The sequence below is a fragment of the Ranitomeya variabilis genome, chromosome 7, assembly GCF_051348905.1.
Source record: "Ranitomeya variabilis isolate aRanVar5 chromosome 7, aRanVar5.hap1, whole genome shotgun sequence".
NCBI classification, from domain to species: domain Eukaryota; kingdom Metazoa; phylum Chordata; class Amphibia; order Anura; family Dendrobatidae; genus Ranitomeya; species Ranitomeya variabilis.
The window spans coordinates 175899707-175918077 of NC_135238.1; the positions used below are offsets into that span (position 1 = coordinate 175899707).

Here is an 18371-nt window from a genome sequence, read left to right on the forward strand (position 1 = left end):
CATGTGGGACCGCAGTGTGCGGCTGCATAGAAATACTTGGAGCCGCATGCTCCGGTCCTGAGTGCCGGCGGCAGTGCCGGGTATTGATGTGAGAGACTCGCGCGAGTTTCTCGCATCACACTCACAAGTGTAACCCCGACCTTATGCACATTAAAGGGAACCTGTCACCCCAAAAATCGAAGATGAGCTGTGGCCACCAGCATCAGGGGCTTATCTACAGCATTCTGGAATGCTGTAGATAAGCCCCCGGTGTATCCTGAAAGATGAGAAAAGGAGGTTAGATTATACTCACCCAGGGGCGGTCCCACTGCGGTCCGGGTCCAATGGGCGTCGCGGTCCGGGGCCTCCCATCTTCTTACGATGACGTCTTCTTCTTGTCTTCACGCCGCAGATCCTGTTGAGGGCAGAGCAAAGTACTGTATTGCGCAGGCGCTGGGCCTCTCTGACCTTTCTCGGCGCCTGCACACTGCAGTACTTTGCTCTGCCCTCAACAGGAGCTGCGGCGTGAAGACAAGAAGAGGACGTCATCGTAAGAAGATGGGAGGCCCCGGACCGGACCGTAATGCCCATCGGACCAGGACCGCAGTGGGACCGCCCCTGGGAGAGTATAATCTAACCTCTTTTTCTCATCTTTCAGGATACATTGGGGGCTTATCTACAGCATTCCAGAATTCTGTAGATAAGCCCCTGATGCCGATGGCCGCCGCAGCTCAACTTCAATTTTTGGGGTGACAGGTTCCCTTTAGTGATGAGCGAATATACCAGTTACTCGAGATTTCTTGAGCGTGCTCGGGTGACCTCCGAGTATTTTTTAGTGCTCGGAGATTTAGTTTTTCTTGCTGTAGCTGAATGATTTACATCTGTTAGCCAGCATAAGTACATGTGGGGGTTGCCTGGTTGCTAGGGAATCCCCACATGTACTTATACTCAGAGGACCCCCGAGCGTGCTCAGGAAATCTCGAGTAACGAGTATATTCGCTCATCACTAGTTCCCTTTAAGGAATGGAGCAGTAAAACAATGTAAACCAGACATTAGGGATATGTAATAATTGTGTATTGTAGGAGTTCCCCTTTAACTAAAGATGTGTTTCTTTTCTGAACATGTGTTTTTTGAAGTCCCTAAAAGCTCATATATTACTCTTCTGCGAATTCATACAACTTTTTTTTCTTTTTCACATTAGTAGCCAAGATGTGCAAAGAAATATTGTAGTTGCCAAGTTGGGTGCGCTTCCTCCTGGATAATATCGGCTCATTCACACTGAAGGAGGACAGTGACAGTAACATGAGAGGGGGCTAGGGAAGCACTTCAGGCTCCGCTCATCGGACAGATAGCTGCTTATCTCGCCCCGACATTGATGTGTCTATTGATGAGCAGTAAATATACTTTAATTCGAAATGGCCGGGAATATTTTTTTTCCTGTAGGTCTTATTTGTCATGGACATTTGACATAGTGTCTCTTTGTTTCTTTCGCAGTACGTTGCTGCATATTCTCCAGTCTGCGCTGTTTATTTCCACTCTGCCCATGAATAATTTGCTCCAGAACAGACCACCTGGGTTTTGCTTCATTTCAGGGGATTTGGAGGTGGATATGATACATAAGTTCCAGAGCGGTTTTTAGGGTTAAGCGTAAAGCAATGACATCAGTCCGTGATAGGAGCCAGATGGGAACAGTCTGAAGAAGGGGATAGGTTTGGAGGGAAGGGGGAGAGGGCAGGTTCGGAGGGGGGAGAGGGAGGGTATTTTGTACTGCTTCTCATTTGGGCAGGGATTGTGGGGGACTGGATTTCCCTCTTTCACTCCTTTGCTGCTTCCTTCATTCTCTGCAGCTGGACGCCTCACTACTATCTTTCCCATTACCCCATAGGAGAAAAGGAACTACTGTGCCCAGCAGAGCATCAGAGGGGTCCCGCCTGAAGAACATGACTGTGTGAAGCTGACAAGTTATCGAAATATCGCTTCAGCTCAGGGGTATGGAAGGAAGGACGCCTCTAACTTAAATAATACAGAATATACCTATGTGAGATGATATATATTCCTAGCACTGGATGCAGGCAGACTTAGCATGGCTATAGAAAATGCATGTAGCAGAGCTGGGTTTGTCAAGTCACAATATACGTGTGATTAGATGGGACTTGCACTACTGCATTGGTGCAGCCCTGTTACATCTGCAGCTGTCAGTGAGACACTACTGGATGGTGCTACTGTACTTACACTGCTGGAGGATAATCAGCGCAGCGCAGGGAGCGGGGGCGGTTGGGGGCCAAATAATAGTGAACAACAATGCAAAATGCAGTAAAGAAGTGAAATAGTATTATAAAAGGAAGGATAGATGGAGTTCTCTGATTATAGATCCGACTTACACACAAAGGTAGCGGAACTTTCCATCTGATACATTGTTACATTGGGACAAAGGAAACTCGTTTTTGCTGTCCCAGATGCAATGCGTTAACAGTGAGAAGATGCAGAGCCCTGGAGAGGGGAGAACGTCTGGAGACAGATGTGCTGCTCCTCATCACCATGTGGGTGTGACTGGTCTTCTAGGAATCACTGTTGTAGGATTTCAGATCCAATATAATTGGGTATTTTCTCATTATTCTTTGTGCTTAGGGTTTTGTCATTTGGTTACATGAATGGCTGAATACTTGTTTATCTTATTTGTTGGCCGTTAAACGTTTCTCGCTCCTTTCTTTAATTATTGGGAGATGTTTTATGTGTTTTATGTTATTCTGTGGTGTTTTACTGTATGTGTTTTGTGTTCCAGTTTTTGTCTCTGGCCAGTGTGTTGTAGTGTTTTTATTGTTTTTCAGTCTTTACATTTTGCTTCTGTTTTTTGTGGTCGTGTTTGTGTTACATACTTATATTGTCACTTACAGTCACTTTTACCTCTATTTTGATATATTACATAATTAACCACTTTTGGGCAGTTTTATGGTTCATCAATCATCATATTACTGGACTGCAATTTTCGCCAGTGCCTAAGTGACAGATATATGTAGTATTTGCCGAAACTTATAGTTTTACAGTAGTTGGTCAGCCACAAACTGCCTACCTCAAGCCCACATAATTATATCCATCAGCAAACTGTTAGGTATGAGATCCATGACTAAGCCTTTATAGATGTATATTCTGTTTTTCTACTTCAGGGGTCCCCAACCTTTTCTTGTTGATTATATAGATGTATATTCTGTTTTTCTACATCAGGGGTCCCAACCTTTTCTTATTGAATACATGGATGTTTATTCTGTTTTTCTACATCGGGTCCTTCCTTTTGTTGTTGATGTTGAGTATATAAATGTATATTCTGTTTTTCTACATAGGGGGTCCCAACCTTTTGCTGTTGAGCATATAGATGTATATTCTATTTTTCCACATTGGGGGTCCCAACCTTTTGATGTTGAATATATAGATGTATATTCTGTTTTTCTACATCGGGGGTCCCCAACCTTTTGTTGTTAAATATATAAATGTATATTCTGTTTTTCTACATCGAGGGTCTCCAACCTTTTGTTGTTGATTATATAGATGTTTATTCTGTTTTTCTACATCCGTGGTTCCCAACCTTTTATTATTGATTATATAGATGTATGTTCTGTTTTTCTACATCGGGGGTCCCCAACCTTTTGTTGTTGAATATATAGATGTATATTCTATTTTTCCATATTGGGGGGTCCCCAACCTTTTCTTATTGATTATATAGATGTTTATTCTGTTTTTCTACATTGGGGGTCCCAACCTTTTCTTGTTCATGAACCAATTTCCCTTAACAGGTGTTGACCCACCCTGAATATTCAGTAGTAGAAGCATATTTAACATATAACCAAGTCATATGTATGTTATCTGGGTGTAAAAGCTTTCACCTTTGTGCCAGGTCGTAGACGTGCCCAACATGCCTGGTGCCACTGGTTCCCAATATTATCTGCAGCAGCCACCATTTCGGAAGCCACGTGCAGGGGATCTGAGAGCTACATGTGGCTCATACTCAACTAATTGGGGAACATTGGTCTGGACAGATGTCTATATGATATGTATAAAGGTTCTTTACTATGACTTGGTTTATCACTTTACAGCTGCTGTAATTTCTCTGTTTCTTTGACTTCTGGTATGGCACAGTATGACAGTAATATTTCTTATTATCTGGTTTTAATCACGTTAACTGACTTAAGCATCAATGAAAGTAACCCACCTCCTCATAGACATACCATGTCGTGATCACTGGTGATAAAAGGTTTTATAGCCCCATGATACACACCCCTAGATTACCATTCATACGCTATGTATCGGGGTGTGTCCAACTAGTCTGCTACCTCATATGGCAACCAACTTTAGCTCCTCGTCTGGCTGAGAACCTATCAGTGCAGTTCCCATTGTAAGAGCCATGTGTCAGCGTTATATGCATTTTATTGTACTAATTTCCATGAGAAGAACTAGGAGATGTCGTCTAACTCAAAGAGTTACTCTCATTCGCCCATTGCCACTGTTTTATTGATCCAAATTGTCTAAGAAAATTGATAAGTTGATTTGTATTGGTGGGATCAGATTTTGGTATCACTGGATGTGGATTGAACTTGACATATACTATCCAAAAGATTCACGATTTTATAAATTATTGGTGGAATTGGTGATATAAGAAAGGTTGTTCATGTTTGTAAATGATAATTTGCAGCGTAGCAGTAGAAACCTTTGCAATGTATGTGAAATTTAGGTTATATGCACGCAGTGTTTTTTTCAGGTGGATTTTGCCTGGAATCTGCTAGAAAAAGTGCTAACAAATGCCAAAAAGAATGAACTTATGCACAGCAACGTCAAAAGGACTTGCTGTGCATATCCTTTTAACCACTTCAGGCTTCGAAAGCTGTGAAGCTGCTAAAAGAAATGACCGCTCCATTCTTGTGGGGGCTTTGTCTTGAAAGTTAACTTTATTATATATATGAAATATAAGAAAAAAATGCTGGAGGCGAAGCTGCTGTAGAAGACTTCCAAGAAAAACAACAGAAAAGACACTTCCGGTAACAACACCAGTGTTACCTTGAAGAATCTTCCTATAACAAAAATGATGCAGGTGTGCCGCTGCAGTCTGTAAGACGCCATGTGCCAATTCCATGATATTCATGGATTATTTTCTAGGTTCTTAGAATATGCTATGAACGTCAGATCTGATCAGCTCTTTAAAAATCAGCCTGGTTAATGCTTGCATTGCCCTGTCTAGTGCATGCTGTGATTGTGCTGGGAAATGTAGTCCATTCACATGGGATACCAAGAAGGAACAATGTAACTATTAAAGAAGCTGCATCATTCACACAAGCGCAGAAACCCTTTCATACAGAACATCATTAGTCAGGAGTCAGACCCTCACAAAACTGATATCGATGATCTATCATAAGGATTCGCCATCAATAAGGCGATTTTGCAAAACTCCTGTAAGTGCATAACTGTAGTGTGGCCAGTGGATCACATTGTATCTTCTTTTATATACCTGGTAGAGGGTCGTAATTTACGAATATACTTATATTGTGAGTTTGCCGTTTGGACAAGTTGACTTACGAGTTGCCTTATGAGTTGACTTACGAGTTGACTTACCAGTTGACTTATGAGATGTCTTTCAAGCTGACTTATGAGATGACTTACGAGTTGACTTATGAGATGTGTTACAAGTTGACTTATGAGATGTGTTACAAGTTGACTTAGAAGATGACTTGCGAGTTGACATATGAGTTGACTACTGACCATAAAATGCAATTTATACTGATTATATTTTAAAATTCCCGCCTTCCAAATTGGCTTTTTTGCTCAGCCATGTAAACCAGGTGCTTCTGCCAACAGGACCGCACCCATGCTAGCGTAACGTTCCTCTGCTTATGTCATCACATGGATCTGGCAAGGCACAGACTTTGCAATGTGAACAGCTAAAGTACAAATTAAGTAAATAACCGGAGCCACTGAAGGAGGCTGTGATAGGTGATAGAAATATTACTCATGTGAGTAACGTGCTCAGTAAGTACTGGAGGGGATATATACACTAGCAAGACATTACTGAATTTTGTGAAATTATACGCAACAAAATAATTTTTTACCTACTATATACTTGTCTGAGCTGCAGTATAAGTCTTTTTTCACTTTCTCCATGAAGAAAACTATAGTCTCTAAACATAAATGCTTCTCGCAAAATTAGAATATCATCAAAAAGTTAATTTATTTCAGTTCTTCAATACAAAAAATGAAACTCATATATTATACAGTCATTACAGAGTGATCTATTTCAAGTGTTTATTTTTGTTAAAGTTGATGATTATGGCTTACAGCCCATGAAAACCCAAAAGTCATTATCTCAGTAATTAGAATAATTAACAAAAACCACCTGCAAAGGCTTCATAAGTGTTTAAAAAGGTCCCTTAGTTTGTTTCAGTAGGCTCCACAATCATGGGGAAGACTGCTGACTCAACAGATGTTCAGAAGGCAGTCACTGACACACTCCACAAGGAAAGTAAATTTTGCATTTCATTTGGAAATCGAGGTCCTAGAGTCTGGTATATACAGAACTCCACACTGGATATATACAGAACAGAACTCCACACGGGGTATATACAGAACTCCACACGGGGTATATACAGAACTCCACACTGGATATATACAGAACTCCACACTGGGTATATACAGAACTCCCCACTGGGTATATACAGAACTCCACATGGGGTATATACAGAACTCTACACTGGGTATATACAGAACTCCACACTGGGTATATACAGAACTCCACACTGGGTATATACAGAACTCCACATGGGGTATATACAGAACTCTACACTGAATATATACAGAACTTCACACTGGGTATATACAGAACTCCACACTGGGTATATACAGAACTCCACACGGGGTATATACAGAACTCCACACTGGATATATACAGAACATAACTCCACACGGGGTATATACAGAACTCCACACGGGGTATATACAGAACTCCACACTGGATATATACAGAACTCCACACTGGGTATATACAGCACTCCCCACTGGGTATATACAGAACTCCACATGGGGTATATACAGAACTCTACACTGAATATATACAGAACTTCACACTGGGCATATACAGAACTTCACACTGGATATATACAGAACTCCACACTGGATATATACAGAACTCCACACTGGATATATACAGAACTCCACCCTGGGTATATACAGAACTCCACACTGGGTATATACAGAACTCCACATGGGGTATGTATAGAACTCCACATAGGGTATATACAGAACTCCACACTGGGCATATACAGAACTCCACACTGGGTATAAACAGAACTCCACACTGGATATATACAGAACTCCACACTTGAAATATACAGAACTCCACACTGGGTATATACAGAACTCCACACTGGGTATATAGCTGCCGCTGCCGCTTTGTATAACACCACAATAGCTGTAGCTCTTGAATCGGTCGCCCCTCTCGCACATACCAAAGCTCCCAAAATCTACAGACAACCCTGGCACACCAGCCTGACCAAAGAACTGAGGCGGGCTTCCATGGTTGCTGAGCGGAGATGGAAAAGATGACACTCCAACAAGGACTTCACTGCATTCAAACAGTCCCTCACTAATTTCAAGACCACACTCGCTGCAGCAAAACAAACCTACTTCTCATCTCTCATATCCTCCATGTCTCACAACCCTAAACAGCTATTCAACACCTTCAATTCTCTCCTCCATCCCCCAGCACCTCCTCCTTCTCCACTCATCTCAGCTGAAGACTTTGCTTCATTCTTCAAACAGAAGATTGATAACATCAGAGAAAGCTTTGGCCTACAACCCCTATTCCTAACTACACAGCCCTCCTACAAAACCAGCTTCTCCACCATTATAGAAGAACAACTTTCCACCCTACTCTCGAGATCACATCTCACCACCTGTGCACTTGACCTGATCCCATCCCACGTCATCCCAAACCTCACCACAGTCTTCATCCCAACTCTAACCTTTCTCTTCAACCTATCAATAAAAACTGGCGTTTTCCTCTCATGATTTAAACATGCCTCAATCACACCTATCCTCAAAAAGTCCTCTATTGACCCATCCTCTGCATCCAGCTATCGCCCAATATCACCTCTCCCCTTTGCCTCAAAACTACTGGAACAAGATGTCCATTTTTAACTTTCCTCCCACCTCTCTTCCTGCTCCCTCTTCGACCGCTTACAATCTGGCTTTCGGCTGCATCACTCTACTGAAACTTACCTAACTAAGGTCATCAATGACCTGCTGACTGCCAAAGCCAAGCGACACTACTCTATCCTTCTCCTGGACCTGTCCTCCGCCTTTGACACAGTGGACCACTCCTTATTACTACAGACCCTCTCATCTCTTGGCAACACAAACTTGGCTCTATCTTGGATCGCATCACACCTAAAAGACTGGACATTCAGTGTCTCCCACTCACACACCACATCCTCACCTCACCCCCTATCTGTCGGAGTCCCGCAAGGTTCAGTCTTAGGGCCCCTGCTCTTCTCCATTTACACCTTCGGACTGGAACAGCTCATAGAATCTCACGGCCTGCAGTATCACCTCTATGCTGATGACACACAGATCTACATCTCTGGACCAGATATCACCTCCCTACTAACCAAAATACCACAATGTCTGTCCACTCTTTCATCCTTTTTCTCTGCTAGATTTCTAAAACTTAACATGGATAAAACAGAATTCATCATCTTTTCCACATCTCACTCGACTCTCCCAACAAACCTATCCATTAAAGTAAATGGCTGCTCACTCTCCACAGTCCCACAAGCCTCAGTGAAATCCTTGACTCTGATCTCTCCTTCAAACCACATATCCAGGCCCTTTCCACTTCCTGCCAACTTCAACTTAAAAACATTTCCCGGATCCGTATATTCCTCAAGCTAGAATCTGCAAAAATGCTAGTGCATGCCCTCATCATCTCCGGTCTTGACTACTGCAACCTCCTGCTTGTGTGGCCTCCCCTCTAAAGGTACCTTCACACTAAGCGACGCTGCAGCGATACAGACAACGATGCCGATCGCTGCAGCGTCACTGTTTAGTCGCTGTGTGGTTGCTGGAGAGCTGTCACACAGACGGCTCTCCAGCGACCAACGATGCCAAAGTCCCCTGGTAACCAGGGTAAACATCGGGTTACTAAGCGCAGGGCCGCGCTTAGTAACCCGATGTTTACCCTGGTTACCAGCGTAAATGTAAAAAAAACCCCCACATACTCACATTCCGGTGCCCGGCGTCCGCTTCCCTGCACTCCTCCTGCATCCTGTGTCAGCGCCGAACATCTCCGGCATCTCCCACAGAGCAGAGCGGTGATGGCACCGCTCTGCTTTACGGCCGGCACTTACACAGGATGCAGGAGGAGTGCAGGGAAGCGGACGCCGGGAACCGGAATGTGAGTATGTGTTTTTTTTTTACATTTACGCTGGTAACCAGGGTAAACATCGGGTTACTAAGCGTGGCTCTGCGCTTAGTAACCCGATGTTTACCCTGGTTACCAGTGAAGACATCGCTGGATCGGTGTCACACACACCGATCCAGCGATGTCTACGGGAGATCCAGCGACGAAATAAAGTTCTGGACTTTCTTCTCCGACCAACGATCTCACAGCGGGATCCTGATCGCTGCTGCCTGTCAAACACAACGATATCACTAGCCAGGATGCTGCAACGTCACGGATCGCTAGCGATATCGTTTAGTGTGAAGGTACCTTAACACTCTCGCGCCCCTCCAATCTATCATAAACTCTGCTGCCGACTAATCCACCTATCCCCCCGCTATTCTCCGGCCTCTCCTCTCTGTCCCTTCACTGGCTCCCCATTACCCAGAGACTGCAGTTCAAAACCCTAACCATGGCATACAAAGCCATCCACAGCCTGTCTCCTCCATACATCTGTGACCTTGCCTCCCAGTACCTACCAGTACGCAACCTTTGATCCTCACAAGATCTCCTTCTCGACTCCCCTCTTCTCTCTTCTTCCCACAATCGCATACAAGATTCTCCTGCGCATCCCCTCTCTTCTGGAACTCTCTACCACAACATATCAGACTCTCGCCTACTGTGGAAACCTTCAAAAGGAACCTGAAGACCTACCTCTTCCGACAAGCCTACAACCTGCAGTAACCACCGATCCACCAAACCGCTGCATGACCAGCTCTACCCTCACCTACTGTATCCTCACCCATCCCTTGTAGAATGTGAGCCCTCGTGGGCAGGGTCCTCTCTCCTCCTGTACCAGTTGTGACTTGTATTGATTAAGATTATTGTACTTGTTTTTTACTATGTATACCCCTCCTCACATGTAGAGCGCCATGGTATTAATGGCGGTATAATAATAAATAATAATATAGCGAACTCCACACTGGGTATATAGCGAACTCCACACTGGGTATATACAGAACTCCACACTGGGTATATACAGAACCCCACACTGGGGATATACAGAACTCTACACTGGGGATATACAGAACTCTACACTAGGCATATACAGATCACAGGATTACCAGTTTCCACGATATAAATGCACATGACAAATACAGGAATGAATTTTCTGTTTGGATTTGTAATATAAATATAAACCTTACGTCACAACTGTCACATTTTCCCTGGCCTGACTGATGTCTGTGTCTCCCAACGGGCAAGGTCACCACACCCTGATCCACAAACCAGCGTCATCCTACCTGACTCCCACTCTGATGACTGCACCATTTATTTCACACAAAAACCACCGTTAGGAAGGTTTAGGAATCTCAAACTCCAATATGATTCATCCAATAAAAATAGATACTTATTTCTAGCATATTCTCCCTTACAGGACAGAAGAGTCATCACCACAAGATGACCACTATCCAAGCGTTAATTATACAAAGAATGGAAAGCCTAATCTGTTACAGTAATAGTTTTATGGATTTTAATTCAGGTTTGTCTTGTTGGTTATGGGGCATTGTAATCATCCAGTTGGCCAGTGAAGGACATTTGTCTATCGTAGAAACATATCACGGACTATCATCCTCATACATTCCAACCACTTACTAGCAGAGGTTCACAGCCGTGTTATTGGCATTAGCGAAAAGAATCGCTGCTGCCCAGGATTTGCCACATTAAAGCGTGAAATCCTTAAACACTTGGGCATATTGGTCTTTCTATCATCACATTCGTTCCCACTAGGACCGGACTGGGACTGAAATTAAGCCATGGCATTAGCACACAGATCCATTCTCTCCCTACCCCATTCCCACATGGTCTGTATTACTAATATTATCCTGCCTGGAGAAAGTCAAGACCAATGTTTAAAATAATATCACATATAACATTTATTAATAATACCACAATTATAATATCGCAGTTTAACAGTCAAGTACCACCTGACCTAAACGACATAGCAAAAGCATATACAGTTAATTTAAAGCCGCCATACTGATCATTAACCAAAACCGCTGTACTATGACTGATATTACCCCCTAACAGTGACCGTATAATAATATCAGTTTTACACCAGTGATCTGCAGACCATATATGTGTATAATGTACAGATACCCTCCAGTGGTTTGCTCTCTGATTGTGGTAATAATTCATTTTACCACCTCTTTTCCATTTGGCCCAGACCGCCATGACCACTTCTTCCATCCATAATACCTCCCCGCAAAATGTGTCAGAGACACCCTTCTCACATTCCCCCACTTCTACACAAGTCATATAGTTCTATAATCATGATGATGTCAGTAAAGTACTGTGGAATTATTGGCGTTACAATAACAGTGCCACCTCTGTTCTCCAACACAGTAATATTGTCCCTCGTAGTTATAAGGCACCTCTGTGCCTCCATATAGTTATACAGCACCATATAGAAATAAAAGCCCCCTGTGACTCCTTTAATAATATTCCTCCTTGACCCCCTACCAAGGAGAGGGGCACACATTGCAGCACTTGCATAGTTATTTTGCTCCTACTGAAGCTGCAAAGTTTTCTCAACCTCTATGATATCCATTCCATGACACCCATAGAGTATGATGCTCCAAGAAATGCACCATAAAGTATGACGTTCCCAAATTCCCTACAAAATATGATGGCCCCACAACACTCCACACAGTAAAATGGTCACCACAGCCCCTCACACACAGTATGATGGCCCAATAGACCCCACATAAAATTATATGTACTACAGCCCACCATACAATATGATTATCTACTGCATCCACCCATTCAATAATATCTCCACCACAGCTGCACACACAGTATGGTCACCACCGCCCTCACATAGTATGATGCCCACCACAGCCCCCCATATATTATAATGGTCACAACCCCCACTCAGTATGATGTTTACCTCAAATCCCATGCAGTATGATGGTCCTCACAGCCCCCATATAGTATGATATCCACCAAAGCCCCCCATTCAGTATGATGCCCACCACAACCCCTCATACAGTATTATAGTGCCCACACAGTATGATGGTCACCAAAGCCCCCCATACAGTATGATGGTCACCATGACTCCCCATACATTATGAGGTCATACACAACTGCCATGCAGCATGATGTCCCAAGCAGCTGTCACCACAGCTCTCCGAATAGTATGATGGACATCCTGAGGTCGCCAATACTGTTGACAGTGCTGCTATCAATGCATTTGCCAGATTTTCCCAATAGCCAGTCTGGCCCTGGTTCCCACACATTTTTCTCAAATCCTATTTTTTTCTCCCTATAAAACCATGTTTCATGACTTGCACCATATGTATCATGTGTTTCAGACACTTTATGCTTCCTGTCAGGATTGTGACCTTGCTTACATGGGGCACATGTTGCTGGAAAGGGGGCATGGTCTATTGTGCTACACCATCCACCAAATTTAGCTCCACATTTCTGGCACAAAGTAAGCCAACTAATACGTAGTATAAATGTAGGCCTTGATTCATGATTCTTATTGCACTTTTTTTGTACTTTAGGCATTCCAATGATTTTGGCACTGCTGTTCCTATAGAATAGCATGACATTATTGTGTCCTATGCCAGTTGCAGCCAATGATTGGTTGTTCTTTGGCTGCAGCTCATCAATATTAAATCGGGACAGACGTCCACTCTGATGAAATTGTAAAGGCTGCAGCTGACGATTAGAAGCTTATTTGCTGCTGCCTCCACATGACAAAACAATGTTATGTCACTCTCCAGGAACAGCGGCGACAGCAATGCTGCAACATCACTACTGCAGGAGGCCAGTGTACACTTAATTGCAGTCCTGAAATGATTAAAGGGGTATTCTCAAGTTCTTAAATTGCTTTCATTAGTTAAACAGCATGAAAATATGCAAGTTTGCAATTTACTTACTTTTTCTATCTGCTGTTGTTCTCCTGCAATGACAGCTTTTATCTTTTATAGTGTAGAGCTGGTTTTCATGGTGCTCAGCAACCAGACCCTGGGTAAGTGTGCACAATAGTGACATTCCAGGAGAGGGGCAAACTCTTATTATCTCAGTCAGCTCTTTCCAGCCCATTGATGTCTACACAACAGTTAACTGCTCACCTCCCTCTCATCTTCTGAAGCAATGCAGTTATAACTCACCAGCCCGGCAGCTTTGACAGCAGGTCTGCTAATCTAGGCACTCTGCTCTCGCTGTCTGGACCTGTTTGGTTGTCCAATGCCCCGTTACCTCTCTGTGTAAATATATAGTAGTGTAGACTCAGAACAAACCACTGATAGCTGAGTGTGTTATAGCAGAACTTGCGCTGAGCTTTATATTTCTATTAATGCTATAGCTTTGCTACTAATCAGAATTGTCACTCAAGGAAAAGCGCCCACCCCTGCCAGAAACCAGAACTGGTCAAGAGACAACTTGAAAAAAACCCTTTAACTTTGGGTTGTTCTTTAATGGATAAAATCCTTCAATGAAGAGTAATTGCGCTGCCATGGTCAGCTCTCACTCAAAACCAAAACTACCTCATTCTTATGATTATTGGCGATCATCCCAACAAAGGTTAGACAACAGAAGTAGTAAAGCTCAATTTTTGGGAAAACGTGTTTAACAATATGGAAGCAAATTCATGTACCGTAATTCCCTTTTTTTCTGATAAGCTCTGACAGATGTGGTATACTGTACATTAATAGTTGTTTTTAATTTAAATGGATTTATGCAGATCAATTTTTCACTAGGGATGAAAACGTCATTAAGGCTCAAATACAATGACAAATGTCAATATGAAGAAGGTGCCATTTAGGAAAGCTCTGCCCAAGTCATTAAGGGACTTCAGAAAAGTTAATATAAAGGAAAATATGCAGGACGGACACGAGCCAAAGAGCAGTTATGGCCTTATTCAGACTTTGCAGATTTGGTCAATATTTTGCGTTGGTATTTAAAAGCTCAAATCAGTAATGGATTATAAAAGCGAAGAAGTATTCCGATTTTTTTAGAGTAAACACTGAAGGTTCCTATTGAACGATGGAACACAGAGATAGGAAAACTGCAAGGATTTGATATAGAAAGTGTATAAATAAAATGTTATTGCAGAAACTATAATATCCCTTTAAAGATGACATGTACATTATGTTTTATTAACATTATCGGACTGCGCTGATGAAGTAAAAGAGGGAACGTGATCCTATATATCTGTAGGGGGGTAATCATTTTCCCGTCGGAGTATTTTGTGCGGGGAAGTCAGTAGCTTTCCATAAATGGAGACTTTTCGGAGACAGACGTGTTGGCATCAGAGGCAGACACAGCGATCCTGCGTCCCAGACTCTCATGATAACTCCTTATTTGCCAGATATGTATAAGTGTGAAGACGCCATTACTAATACGAGTTGGGTAAACCCTCATTGTTACACTTCTATACCCTCAAACTTACGTTATATCTGTACTGGGACTTTTTCGAGGCAAATAAAGCTGTCCATAAATTACTGGAAGAACCTTGTTTCCATCAGATTCCCGTTTTTGCAATGACTTGTGGCTGTAAATGGATTATGTTCAGGTTTATTGTGTGATGATGTAATGGATGTAATTGTGAAGCTTGAGGGACCTATGTGCTGCTTGCTGCAAACCACCTGGTTCAGTTCATCCGCCGTGTGTGTAGTTACAATATCGGTTCAGTAGAGGGCAGACTTTCATTTTCCGGTCCCCCTGCCAAATGTACTACTGCTTTTTATTATTACACATCTGTTTTACTAACGTCATTAATGGAGGTGGTGGAATCCACTGATGCATGAGTTACAGGCAGGATCTCATATTTCAGTATTAAGTGAGATTCCTACTTTAGATCTGAGAGTTTCTCAAGTTCCCTAATATATTATCACTTGTGGTGACTTCATCAAGACACTCCAACATGCTCCATGGCGGCTCCATAGTCAGTGCAAAATATAGCATGCGTATGAAAATATACAGAGTTTGGAGGAGCAAACCTTTTCCATTCTCAGTTTCATACTCTGCATTTTGTTTTTGCAAAATTCGGCATTTTTAATGTTTTTGCCATGTTTTATTTTTCTGCAGCAAAAAATGCTGTGGCCTGATATAAGCCAAATAGACAAATCATTTTTTATGGCTTTTTTTATACACTTTTTGGCTCATTTTTTGAACCACTGACTCTTTTTTTTTTCTAGGTGTAACATTTATTTTTCCATTCCAGTTTTTATTTCTATAAAGAAATCAATGAAAATGCATGGAAAAATAAAAACCACATGCAGTGTTTGCTGTTTTAAGAAAGATGCATGTGTGTGAAACAATCCACAAATAGACTGTAAAGAAATGCAAAAATAAATCAGAAATAAATTCAGAAAAAACTTTGAGCAAATTAGTCTTTACTAGTGATGAGCAAGTGTACTCGTTGCTTGAGATTTCCGAGCATGCTCGGGTGTTCTCTGAGTATCTGGGGCATGCTCGTATATTATATTTGTGTCCCCGCAGCTGCATAATTTGCGGCTGCTAGACAGCCTGAATACATGTGGGGATTCTCTAACAAACAGGCAACCCCCACATGTATTCAGGCTGTCTAGCAGCCGCAAATTATGCAGCTGCGGGGACACAAAAATAATCTATGAGCACACCCTTGATACTTGGAGATCACTGAAGCATGCTCGGAAATCTCGAGTAACGAGCACACACGCTCATCATTAGTCTTGAGCTTTTGAGTAGAGGCAATTATACACGTTCGCCATTCATTGAGTATGGACCGCAGTATCCATACTGGTCGGGGGTCTCCTGACTCGAAATCAGCAGCCTCATAAACTCTAATGAGACTGATGAGTTTGGGTCAGGATACCTGAGACCGTCTTGGACTTTCTGGTCTGTACTCGAACCATGAATATTGGACACGTGATCTCCGCCTGTTAACTATTACTCTGCTGGTTTCTTTTGCCTGTTGTAGAATACAGGAGAATAGTTTGTTTAAAATTAAAATTAGAAATGCACAATGTTTTACGAAGACAACCCTGTAACCATTATATTAACCATGGGCTGGGCAAAGTGTAAGCGTCTTATACTGAGCACTTCTCTATTCAGGCCTCATGGAGGGGTGTCCAAAGCCGCTGGACCCTCCTCTATTACAGCCATACACCCAGGTTATGAAACATTTTGAAAATTCAAAAACAACAATTTTTTCCATGAGGAAACCTCTTCAGGAAGCATTCCTATAATGTAGGTTAACAGTAGATTAACCTGCAAAAACACGCGGCCGATCCAGAACTCAGCTGTGCAATGGCTCCGTCATACTGCAGACTGCATGAGACTGAAGCACAGTAGAGATGGAATTGTGCCCAGTAAGCTGCCTCGTCTCGAAAAATACTGCCAAGTCAATTATCACCGTATAAACCGTCACTACAGATAAGAGCTGCATGAAGTTCCTTTGATTTCTAGTACGATATGTACATTCTGTCGTATTTGATGCATTAAATCACAATTAGCTATAGACGTGCGGGCCGACTGCTGACGTATTGCAAGATGGCACAAAAATTCTTCAATGCTCCGCACTTTAGTTGACGCCAAAAAAAGTGTAAAAAATTATTTTTTGGCAATAGGTCGAATGATGGTCATGAAATGCTCATCCTGTTCTTCATCAGTTGGCTGACTGATTTCTCCCTGTGCCCAGTAATTGAAAGAAATCGATGACTTTAAAGTGTGTGTGTGTGGAGGGAGTGACTATTAGGAATCATTGGAGTCTTCTGAAGTGTAAAATTTAAGTGCTGCAAAAACCTTCACCATGAATACTCATAGATTGCATGTGTGCACTATATGGGGTAGTTTGGGCCCTGATTCATCACTTGGGGGCGGGGTCACTTTTCCTATTTTTTGTCTTGTTGTATCCATTGGTGTTTTATGAGCCAAATTCTTCATATTGAAACATGCGGTTCATAATTTTTGTGCAAAATCGTAAACGCTCTTTATTTTTATCTTTACATTTTTTTGGCGCGTTTTATATCAAAAGTTAAATGTTCCATCAAAATGTCTCAAAATTTCCACCAGAAAAAAATCAGGTGTACAAAAAGAAATCACTACCAAGGGAAGGATTGGAGTACATTTGTGCCAAAATTTAGAATGGTGAATCAGACGCGAACATCTTTAAACTAAAAACTACGCCCACAATGGTGTACACAAAAATAACAAACAAACATAAAACAGACTAAAGAAAAGTACAAAGTAATAAGAATTTGGTGCAAATTACAAACAGGCTTGCAACAGCAAAAATACAAAAAAGTCATACATGCAATAACGAATTGGTCCCTAATAGATATTTTCAAAATACGGCAGATTTATCATAGTGGTTCATGATGGATGATACCTTTGGTTCATCATTAGACACTTTTATTTAACTTTACACCACATTTTAGTTGTCTTACTTTGTGGCAGTAAATTACATAATAAATTTGGCACAATTTTTGAAATGTATAGCATAGAGATCTCTGGTTAGCAATTATTCGATGAATCAAAGTTTCTCTTATCCAGGTGTAGAAGGGCAGAGGTAACTTAAAGGGAACCTGTCAGGTGATATATTCTGCCCAAACCGTGGGCGGCATGTATTAACCACTGGCTGTATGATCACAACCATACTGTATATGTTTGACCCGAAACAGAGCAGCGTTTCAGGGTCAAACAAATATGGCTGTGATCGTACAGCCAGTGGCTGATATATGCTGCCCTTTTTTCGGCAGCATGTTTAACCTGAAAGGTTCCCTTTAAGTGAGTATTAAAAATGACATGATAGGAGGGGAGTCCTGATTCAGATTTTGTGTTGGGGTTGTGGAGACACGGGGGATGGGGGGTTCAGTGAGTGCTCTCCGCTGGCCCGACACCGCATGGGCCGGGGCTCATCCCACTGAATGCCCTTTCTCCTTTCCCATGGCAGAATACTAGACCAAACAACACAGGGTGAGGGTA

General features: G+C 42.3%; 1 protein-coding gene across 1 annotated transcript in view; it reads left to right on the forward strand.

The window, feature by feature from the left end:
- Positions 1 to 1803: 1803 nt before the first annotated feature.
- COL6A3 (collagen type VI alpha 3 chain) overlaps positions 1804 to 18371 on the forward strand; it is a 143582-nt gene continuing 127014 nt past the window's right edge. Inside the window, exon 1 of the mRNA XM_077272344.1 lies at positions 1804 to 1969. The gene's annotated coding sequence lies outside the window, so the exon portion shown is untranslated. The remainder of the gene's footprint in view (positions 1970 to 18371) is intronic.